Raw genomic sequence first — 12,147 nt, forward strand, 5'->3', positions numbered from 1 at the left:
TTAAGCCAAGAGCTCCAAAGCCACCTGAAGCCTAGGAACCCAGCTTCCAGGATAAGAACTCACTATCTGACAAAAACTGTTGAGAAAACAGTATGGCAGAAACTAGGCATAAACCAACATCTTACATCATACACCAAGAACTAAAGTCAAAATGGCTACAAATGATGCCATAAACAAATGGGAGGAGGCCAAAGATTAGTTTATCTATCAGATCAATGGAGAAGGGAAGATTTTTTGACCAAACAAGAGACAGAATAATATGACATGTAAAATGGGAAATTGTGATTATATTAAATTTAAACGGTTTAACACAAAAAAATCAATACAACCAACATTAAAAGAAAGCAGAAAGCTGGGAAACAATTTTCACAGCAAGGATTTCTGATAAAGGCCTCATTTCTCAAATATACAGAAGAACTGAGTAAATTTCTAAGAATACAAGTCATTTTTCAACTGATAAATGATTAATGGATACAAATGGCCAGTTTTCAGATGAAGAAATCAAAACTCTCTATGGTCATATGGGAAAATGCTCTAACTCACTAAAGATTTGAGAAATGTAAATTAAAACAACTTTGAGGTACCAATTCACATCTATCAGATTGGCCAATGTGACAGGAAAGAAAAAGGATAAATACCAGAGAAGATGTGGGGAAAATTAAGAAACTAATGCACTCTTAGCAGAGTTGTGAACTGATCCAACTATTCTGGAGAACAATTTGAAACTATGAGCAAAGAGTAATGGAACTGTGCCTTCTCTTTGACCCAGTTAATAGATCTCTATCTCAAAAAGATAATTAAAAGGGGAAGAGAACCTACGTATACAAAAAATACTTTAGCAGCTCTTTTTGTGGTAGAAAAAAATTAGATATTGAGGGGATGCTCATCAACTGAGAAATAGCCAAACAAGAGGTGGTACATGAATAATACTATCATAGTATAAGAAATGAGGAGCGGGCAGATTTCAGAAAAATACGGAAAGACATCCATGATCTGATGAAAAGGAAAGTCAACAGAACCAAGAGAATGTTGTAAACAGTGATAATGTGCGATGGCCAACTGTGAATTAATTCTAACTTAGTTCTTCTAAGCAATACAATGATCCAAGACATTTCCAAAGAATTTATAATGGAAAATGCTATCCACCTCCAAAAAAAAAAAAAAGAAAAAAAAAGAACTCATAGTCTGATATATATTGAAAATACTATTTCTATTTTTTTTGTATTCTTTTTTTTTTCATTTTAGTCTGTTACTGCTTTAACAACATGACTAACATGAAAATATGTTTTATATGCTTGCACATGTATAATCTCTAACAAACGGCTTATCATATTTAGGAAGGGAAAGGGAGAGAGGGAAGAAATTTGGAAAACAAAAAATTTTCTTCATGAATGTTAAAAATTCTCTACATATAATTGGATAAAATAAAACACTATTAAAAAAAAAAAAAAAAGGCAGCTACAGCAGCAGCCTAGGGAGCCTCCCAGGCTTTTACACCACCAAACTCATGGTTCTATCAGCAGCATGAGCCCCAGTCACCAACACCACCAATTCCAACCTCTCCCCCACCGATGGCAGTCTCCAACAAGGCTGGGCCCATTCCAAGGCTACACATACGGATGTCCCCAGAGCGAAGGGCCCGCCTGACTTCTAAACCACAGTCTGTACAGCCAGGGCATCATTCTGCAGCAATTCAGAGGAAAGGAGAGTGAAAGCCAGACTCACTACAGACCTGCAGCAGTAAAGTAAGAGAATGTCAGGGCTGGCCGGCCCTAGGGATGAAGAAATGAAAGGGCAGAGAAAATTCACTGGCCCATGTCACCTGACTCTGCCCCTCAGGTGAAAGCCCTCTAAGAACCCTTCCCTGACTCAAAGTCCAACCCGGCCCTTTTGGTTAGATGTCCCGGCCCCTTGAGGAGGCAGTGGGATACAGAACAGAGAACAGACTGACCTCTGCCACTGAGCCTGGATGGAGTCTGGGGGAGCGCTCCAGGGGCCTCCTCAATTTCCTCCTCCTGGACATGGTGTCTAATTGTCCCTGCCTGCCAGGGAGATTGGGGGAGACAGAGCAGGGATTGACAGGGAAGGCAGAGGCTGGAGTAGCGAGCCCAAATTTAGAAAGGCAGGGGCCTCTGACATGAAGAGCTGGGGAAGGGAACTGGGACCATTTAACCCCTCCTCTCTCCCCTGTTCCCTGCTCCTCCCTGGGCCCTTATCAGCTTACACCTCAACTGGGATGACATATTCCAGAAGCCCAGCTCTGACTATCGCTGATCAGTAAACTCCAGTGAGTCCCAACTCTATCAAAGATCACATGTATTTTCCTGAGCTTGACGTGTCAAGTTCTTTCCCACCTGATTCCCAGGAGAACTGGGGTGGAAGTGGGTGCAATGGACAGAAAGGTCCAGTCAGGAGTCAGATCCTTTTTAGCTGTGTGATTGTGGACAGGTCCCCTCTCCCTGCCTGCCTCGGTTTCCTCCTTAGTAAAATGAGCTGGAGAAGGAACAGCCAGCCACCCCAGTTTCTGTTGCCATAGAGAGTAAAAGGAGGCTGAAGACCACCAGCTGGCGGCTTGGCTGCACGTGATTTCCGGCCACCTCTGGGCAGTCCAGCGGCTAGCCTCCTACTGTCTGTAACCCATGACGCTTCATCCCAGCTCTCTGGGTCTTTGGTCAGCCTGGCCCTCGTGCCTGGAGGGGCCTCCCTTGCTTTCTCCAAGGCCTAATTCTGACCCCACCATCTGAGTTCCCTCACAAGTGTCCTCTTGCACTTTCTCTGCACACAGGGTGTGCTCACTAATGCTCACTGACCACCTCATCAGCCTCCAACTGCACTCTGAAGCTGGCTCTCCGTCCCTTTAAAGCCTCAGCCCCTCTGTGCTGGCCTGCTGAGAATGACTGAGGGAAAGGAAATCCCTGATGGATCCAGCCATCCGGAGAACATGATGGATCTGTCCCATACTGCCACACTGTGCGCGCCCTTTGATCCAGTGTCTCTACTGGGCCTTTACCCCACAGAAATCTTAACGTAGGGAAAAGGCCCCACGTGTGTGCAGACATGCTTGCGGCGGCCCTTTTGTCGTGATGAGAGGGTACCCATCCACAGCAGAACGGCTGAATAAGTTACAGGATATGAAAGTCATAGAATATCATATTCTTCTATAAGAAATGAGGAGCAGAGGCAGCTAGATGGTACGTACTTAGAGAACCAGCCCTGAAGTCAGGAGGACCTGAGTTCAAATCCAGCCTCAGACACTTAACACTACCTGGCTGTGTGACCCTGGGCAAGTCACTTAACCCCAATTGCCTCAGGGGAAGATGAGCAGAAATACATTGATCCAAGACAATTTCAACAGCCTTGGGATGGAAATGGAGACTGAATGTTTTAGAAAGCCTAGTATTCTCACCTTTTTTTTGTTTGCTTGCTTTTTCTTTCTCATGGTTTTTCCCCTTTGGTTCTGGTTAGGCTCCATGTGCCCACAGGCACGGCAGGGGAGGGACACCCACGGTGCACTGCTTCCATGACCCCATACAAAGGGCTCCCATTCCACCCCTCCCATGAGTCATCTAGAACTCTGGCCAACAGGAACACACGAAACCAAGGGGCCCAGAGGCAGCCCTCGGGGAGTGTGGAGCCATGGGACTCAAAGACCTCCCTGAGGGGTAGGAGGTAACAATAATAGGACAGAAAACAAAAGGGATGCAGGGGCAGACCCTGAGCTCCCTGCACCCCCAAGTCACGAGGCAGCAGGCTCAGGGGTCCTCGTGTCCCTGAACTCTGCTCCCCCCCCTTCCCCCAGCTCCTCTTGGCAGTTCTTTCTCCTGGTTTCACCAAGTTCTGGTTCACTTGAGCCTAGGCTTGAGGGGAAGAGGGAGCAGAACAGGGCAGGACTCATTGATCTGAATCTTTTTTTCTAAATTTAAAAAGGATAAACTGCCAAGATATCATTGCAGTGAGTCACTGAGGGTTTTTCAGAAAAGTCTGTCCTACGGAATCCAGCTACACTGAAACTCCAGATGACTTCAGGGCGGTGGAATTTTCCTGATTAAGGGTAAATAAGAGGAAATTATTTCCCCCACACCTCCGTCTCCCACAAAAGCAACTTCTCCAGGGATAGTCAGAAGCCCCATCTCATCTGACACGACCTCCCGTCGCCATGGAGCTGCCTTTCTGTTTGTTTACCAGAAGAAAGTTCACTGCTCTGCCAGGACTTGGACAGAATGAGTCCAGAACGCATTTCCCCGAATAAGCAGAAACGGAGGAGCCCCAGATACTGAACAAGACGATTCCTAAAAAGAGTCTGTAAAAGCCTCCAGTTTTCTGGTCCCCAGCAGCTGCCTCCCAGCATCGTCAAAGGCTGACATTGAGTGTGGACAAATGGTCCCGAGGCTACAGAGCAGCATAGCCCAGGTCATTTTCCAAGCAAGATAACTTAAAATGTTCACATTCCTGCCTTTCAACAACAGGGCAAGATAACTTTGCAAAATTCTAATGCCCCAAGACCCAGAAAAGACAGAGATCGGCTCATCCAATAGCCATCACCTCATTTTAAAGCTAAATAAACCGAGGCCCGGGGAGAACCTTGCCCAAAGTTTATTCGCAAAGCAAATGGCAGAGACTGAATTTGAAACCCACCCTGGTTCTCTCTTTCCAGATTCAGCACTCTTTCTTTCCATTACACGAAAATGTCTCTGATCTCTACCCTCTACTGATTAGCCATTTTTATCAGTAAGTTTGATAAAGGCAAAGATGGACAATCAAATTTGCGGGAGGGACAGCTGACACAGGGGGTGATAGAGATTCCCCAAAGATTTCCAGTCTAAAATGATTAGCTGAATTTAAAGATTACGCTTCAAAGAGAGGATAGTAAATTCAAAAAGTCAATTTTACAAATACAAGATGAGGAAGGCAAGGCTGGACAATTCATCTGAAGCAGATCTGGGGGTTTAAATAGGCTGGAAGCAAATATTCATTAACCAATAGTGAAACAATCATAGTGATCTCAGGTTGCTTGGGGAAAGACCTGCCACCTAGGGTGGGAAAGGTGCCCAACTCTCTGTCCTGGACGCCACATCTTATACATCCTATATGAAGGATCTCAAGTTACGCCACATAAAGATTTACTGAAAGCCTGGAGGAGGCTCCACGGGAACATGAATGCAGCCATCACACACCGGAGGGCACTTAACAGGGCCATACTTGAGCTAAGGAAAAGGGGTAAAAGCTGACAAGGACAGAGGTAAAGAAAACTGGCCCATGAGCACAGTATACTCCTAACCCCCCAAAAAGAGAACAGAGGGAGTTCATAAGCACCCACAGTCTCCACTTCTCCAGGCCTCCCACCCAGAGAAGTGTGGCTCCGCTAAAGACTCTGTGAAATCAAGTATTTCTACACAAAAGGCTCTTGGGTCAAATGTCCATTGCATGAAGGTCAGCACAGACTCAAATCCCACCTGACACCCCCTACTGGGTAACTGAGCAAGGCCCCTATCCCTGGCTGCCTCAGTTTCCTCACCTGTAAAATGCGCTGGAAGAAGAAATGGCTGACCACCCCAAGGGGACCATGAAGAGTCGGACAAGACTCTTCCCATGAAGTTCTTCCCAATCTAATCCTTAGACACGGTCACTTCTCCCCATGTGTCTGCAGTTTATCAGTCAACTCTTTAAAAACCTCTCATCCAATGACAGGAACAGAACTGCCTCTGCTCGCCTCCAGTTCTTAACCGGCTCCTGGGGGGATTCTGCTATTCCTTCTAACGGCCTAATTAAAGGAATGTTTGTGAGTTTCAAAATGGGTCAGTTTTGAGGACATTAAAAAAAAGGCCACAAAGTGGTCCTGCCCGGGATCGCAAATGCCTCCCTCCACTGGTCCAGAATAGACAAGATACCCCAAAGGGCAGGCCTTTGGCCTCTGGAAAAAGGGCCCTTCAGTGGGACCAGACCAGGGCCCTAATAGCAGCTCATCTTGTTCTCAATATAGCCCAGCATTTTCTTGGGGCCCACCTGTGCTGGCTGGTGACTGCTGCTCCCTTACATCCCTGGGCACCATGCCAGCCCTGCCTTCAGAATAAGCAGGAGGCTCTTCACTTGGCAGGGCCCCGGTTTCCTTGGCTGTAATATGATGGGGATGAATCAGACAACCTCTAGGGTTTCTTCCAGCTCCTACATTTTAAGATCCTCAACTGTTTGCTGAGAGGAGGCAGAACTCTCCTGTCTTATGCATACCTAAGTATTAGATCCACATAACAATCAATAAATCTTCTATAACAGGATAACTTACAGTACTGCAATTTCCCCCATTACATTCAGGGATTTCTTGGCCTACAAGCAAGAAGTACAAGTATTCTGGAAAAAAATAAATAACAAACTCCTTTGTCCAAGAATCTTAATGCTTCTGCAGAAGAGAACTAAAACCTTAAAAAATAAGTTTAAAAAAAGCTTCCCAGCATGTAACTTTAAAATATCTTTTTAAAAAGAGACATAGATTTTTATGCCTTGTCTTCCAGGCTGTCCACCACAGAGGATTTCACCTTTAGTCAATACATACTCTAAATTATCTCAACCGATGTAGAAGGAATCTAAAAAACAGGCAGCTGAGAAGACAGACCTCTGGGATTCAACAGGCCCCAAAGCCAGTTTCTCTCTCTACCCCAAAGGTTCCCCTGTTTGTAGAAGGTCTCATCTTTCTGTCAGGCAGGCTCATCTGTTCCGACACAGCCAACGGCTACCCCGGCTCAATGGTCATCACCTTTCCTCTCCTATCTGCTGATCCAGCTCCCACCTGAGCCAGGCCCTCTCTTAGGTGAAAGTTCAATAAAGATCTTCTCATCTGTGTTCCTGACTCAAGCTTTTCCCTATCAGTCCATCTAAGACACTGCGGCTAAAATGATTTTTCCTTCAGCACAAATAGGTTACTCTGGGATAAAATATGAACTCTTGGGTTTCCCTCTGGCACCCCTTCCTGACCCCAAGACCATGATTCCCACGGGTGTGGTCCCGTTCCGCCAACCTTCTCTCTGCTCCTCAGGCACAAACAATGCACCATCTCCCATTCATACTCTGCTTTCCCTTCCCTCTTCACCTCCTCCACCTCACAAAAGTACCTTCTTATTTCAAGCACTACCATGCACATTCAGCCTTTCCTAATTCCCACAGCCTCTAAGCCCTTCTGATTTGCATTTATTTGACACATAAATGTATGCATGTAAGTGGGTGAGTATATCTATTTGATTATTACATAGGGATTTTTCATTCTTTATATTTGTATCACCCTTGCTCTGCATATCATAGGCACTTAATTAATGCTTACTGGCTCACTGTGAATTTGCAGAAATTTTTGAAAATTAAACATAATTAAAAAACAAAACAACTTTGTTGGGATGTGAATTGTCATCATCAGCAACTCCTGAATAAAAAGATATACCTTACATAGTGCCCAGTGTAAAGCCAGTCCCTACAAATGCATGTGAACTGACTAATGTATGAATAAATAAATAATGAGAAAGAAATCATGTGCTGATGAGAGTCAGGCGTAGAAATTAGTGAGGAAAGGAATGAAATAAATAAAAAAGCAGAAAACAAGTAGACCTGGCCAAAAGAAAAAAGGAAGAACCTGAAAATCCAATCCCAAACTCTAAAGGTCAAGCCAATCTAATAGCAAAGACTATTTTTAGCCAAATGGAAAACTGATCCAGGAGGGAGGTGCTGTGGGACAACAGGCAAGCTACTACACTGTTGGTGGAGCTGAGAGTTGGTGCAGCTGTTTAGAAAACAACTAAGAATTATGTAAGAAAATTAAACTGCTCGTGCCCTTTGGCCCTCACCCCAGCACCGAGCAGAGCACCCCCCCCCCCCCAAGTGTTCCTGTCCCTGAGGCCAGCCAAACAACAAAGGTAATGTGACTGAGCTCAATTTGTGGAACGACAAAGGGAAAGGATTCCAGGAAGCACAGAAATCTCTGTGAACTGCCACGAAGTGAAGAGACTGTAGTCTAAAGTAAACATGGGCCTAGAGGGCGGCTGATGACTGAGGCAGAATGCAGCATCCACTGCTAGGAGGCAGAAGGGAAAGGAAATGGGAAGGAAATCAGCAGTTGTTCTTATATACCAGGAACTAGGCTAAGACTATAAATATTATCTTATTTGACCCCCATAAAATCCTGGGAGGCAGGTGACATTCTTACTTCCATTTTACAGACTAGGAAACTGAGGCAGTCAGCAGTGAAATGACTGGCCCAGGGTCACACAGCTAGTCCGTGTCTGGGGCCAGATTTGAACTTTGATCTTCCTGACTCCTGGCCCCGGGCTTTTGTACCACCTGGCTGTCTCATGCACTCAAAGCACAAATAAAACTTTAAAAAATAAATAGAGTATCACATACAAAACCTGCTCAAGTCTCTCTGTGGGTACCCTTGAGGATATGACGGGATCCTGACCAGCCTGGTCCTGGACTCAATGGAACAAGATGAAATTCAACAGAAGGACAAACACCAAGGGATGGTAGGGAGGTGTCAGACGGCAGCTGCTCTGAAAACAATCTTGGGGTATCAGTGGCCTGCCGGTGAGCAGCGAGTCAGCCCCGTGGAGTGCAGCAGGCTCCCAAGCTGAGGCTCTCTCGGAGAGGCAGAGCTTCCAGGGAGGAACGGAGAGGAGACTGGCTTCAGTTTGGGCCATCACAGCCTAAGAAGGACAATGAGCAGCCAGGGGGCTCCAGAGAAGGGCCTGAGTCCAGGTCACGGAGAGATCAGCTGAAGAAACCAGGAAGAGCTAGTCTGGAGAAGAGAAGGCTGGGCCCAAGAGCCCTCTTCAAGGATGTGACTGTACGGAGGGGAGATGCCCTTTGTTCTGCTCCCTCTCAAAGCACAGGACCAGGAGTGAGAGAGAAGCTGCCCCTGGAGGCATGATGTCAGGAAAAGCTCCCTAACTCTCAGAGCCCCCCTCCCAATATTCAGTTACCCCTCCTTGGAGAAACCGTCCACTTGGCAAGTTATAGGAGGGATTCCCTTCACACTGGGCTGGATTTCCTGAACCTTAGGTCCCTTCCGATGCTCCGACTTTGTGACTCTGAGAAGGGAGGACTCAACAGGGCCAGAATCCTGTGATGGGAACAATGTAGATTAATGGGCATATGTCAAGGGGAGGGGGGAGCAGTCCTAATAGGATACCAAAGAGCTAACTGGCCAGGATGTTTACTGATGTCTTCAAGGAATACGTTTATCAAATTTTCAAGTATTATGAGACCAGAACAGAAAACCAATCTACTGCATAACCCAATAAGAAAATCTAATTTCTTTCCAGGCAAGATGGAGAAGAGCAAAAGGGTAAAAAGGGGCCAGATCATTCAATTCCCTGTTGAAAAGCAATAGAAACAAAAGATTTTTTTTTTTTTAAAGAAAAGCAGGTAAAATTTAGTAGAGAAAAAAATGGAGAAAAGCACCATCAGAATCGTGCACATCATCATTCCCCCCTCCCCCAAAATAAGCAGAATGAACTAGATGATAAATCTGTGATCCTACGACTACAGAATGTCAATGAAAAAAATTCCAAATACTACTTGGTGAAAAGCAAAGAGCGCTAGGCTTGCAGTCAGAAGTCATAGATTCAAATCTCACTGTTAATGGATATGACCTTGAATAGGTTAAGTAACCTCTCTGTACCTCAGTTTCCTCATTTTTAAGATAAGGATTTGGGATCTTGGCTTCTAATATGCCTTCTGACTCTGGAAATCTATGAATCTGGGATGCTCAGTCTAGTCCCATAAGGCACCCTCAAATGAATAAAATTCATACAAATCAATGACCCAAATAAAAAAGCCTCACAGAAGCAGAGAAAAATGACTGAGAAGTTATGAAATCTTATATACAGAAATGAATTTAAATTTAATAATTAGTTACATTAACATTTAAATGAAGCTTCTAGTCAAGCATATTTTTAAAAAATAATATACCCAAAATTAGCAATGGTAAGAAAAATCACAAATGGAAATCAAAGACAAAATTTATTAAAATGTTTATAAATTATATAAATTTATAAAGCTAGAATTAGAAGGTTCTTGCAAAAAGTAATGAGAGGAAAATCAAAATGGAGAACAAACAGAACAACAGAAGCACCAAAAAGAATAAGCCATGAAGAGAATTCAACTCCTGAGAAATGGATAGAATCTATAGACTATCTATCCCTCATCTAGAAAAAAAGATAAATACAGAACTTCAGAATTAACAAAAACAGAACAATTTACAAACAGAAGCCACAGGAGCTTGCCTTTATCCACCAGAACCTGAGGTCCTTGAGGGAAGGAGCTTGCCTTTATTTGTATCCCCAACATTTAGGAATGTGGATTTATCAAGGGCTTGCTGGGGTGCTAGACACGGTGCTAAATGTTAAGGGTACACAAAGAAAGGCAAAGTGAAGCTCTCATTTTTGATTCAAAAGGAATTCAGAGTTAAAGAACCTATCCATTTCACCTTTTTTTGCTGTTTGCTTGCTTTTCCTTTCTCTTTTTTTCCCCCTTTTTGATCTGATTTTTCTGCTGCAGCATGATAGATGAGGAATTCTACTTAAAAGAATTGCACATGTTTAACTTATAATGGATTACTTGCTGTCTAGGGGAGGAGGTGGGAGAAAGGGAGGGAGAAAAATACTTAACACAAAGATTTTGTTGAAAACTATCTTTGTATTTATTTTGAAAATAAAAAAGCTATTATCAAAAAAAAAAAAAAGAACTTATACAATCTTTTTGTTTGCTTTCTTAATAAATTCAACCAAGACATATAGAAGAGAAAATGAAAGATACAATTAAATTCTGGCCACACCAAACATCTTGCTACTTGCCCTGCTGTGTCCCCATTTCTTAATCTAGATCTGATTGATCTTGATCTAGATTGAATGCAAGAACCATGCATGCAACAAGTTACTCCTTTGAATTCCACAACTCAACCCACCCAAGCTATCTAGCATGCTGCAGATCGCAGCAGCACATTGTATCCAGTCCTTCCCCCAAAAATCACCAGCATTTTACCACCTGCCCTAGAGCTACACTTATATACTTGTTCCCTGACCCTTTTCACCTCTTATTCTGGGAACAGCTATCATTCTCTCCCCACCCCTCCCCAATACTACCACTGCTCCTTAAAAGGCAAAACCAACTGCTTTCCCCATGGCTCTCCTCACAATCCTTCCCAATCACAATTCTAGACCAAGCCTCGCTTTTCTGGTCTCCACTCCCTGTCTCTCCCACTTAGAATTCTTTTCTTTATAAGGGCCCCAGATTATCTTGTTCTTATTCTTGAATCCTAATGTTTAACACAATGGCCTGGCCCACCGTGGTACTTATTAAGTGTTTTTTTTTATTATTATTATTCATTCAATATTTTGTGATACTATGAATAAAAAGTTTCCATGTATTGATTAGAAAAAGGAAAGAAGAAAATCAAACTGCTAATATCAAAAACGAAAAGGGTGAACTTTCCACCAATGAAGAAAAAGGAAATTAGAGCAATATTTAGAAGCTATTTTGCCCAACTGTATGCCCACAAATCTGATAATCTAAGTGAAATGGATGAATACTTACAATACAATACTTTGAAAAATATAGACTGCCCAGATTAACAAAGGAGGAAATTACTTAAATAATCCCACTTTAGAAAAATAAATTGAACAAGCTATTAATCAGCTCCCTAAGAAAAAAATCTCCAGGGCCAGATGGATTTACATGTGAATTCTACCAAACATTTAAAGAACAATTAATTCCAATACTATGCAAACTATATGGAAAAATAGGGAAAGAAAGAGTACTATCAAATTCTTTTTATGACACAGACATGGTGTTGATACCTAAACCAGGTAGGGTCAAAACAGAGAAAGAAAATTAAAGACAAATTTCTCTAATGAATATTGATGCAAAAATTTTAAATAAAGTATCAGCAAAAAGATTATAGTAAATCATCCCCAGGATAATACATCATGACCAAGTAGGATTTTTACCAGAAATACAGGGCTGGTTCAATATTAGGAAAACTATTAGTATAAATCCAAACTAACAAAAATCAGATGATTATCTCAATAGAGGCAGAAAAAGCAGTTGACAAAATCCAACATCCATTCCTATTAAAAACACTAAAGAGTACAGAAATAAATGGAGTTTTCCTTA

Source organism: Sarcophilus harrisii, chromosome 1 (genome assembly GCF_902635505.1).
Source record: "Sarcophilus harrisii chromosome 1, mSarHar1.11, whole genome shotgun sequence".
NCBI lineage: Eukaryota > Metazoa > Chordata > Mammalia > Dasyuromorphia > Dasyuridae > Sarcophilus > Sarcophilus harrisii.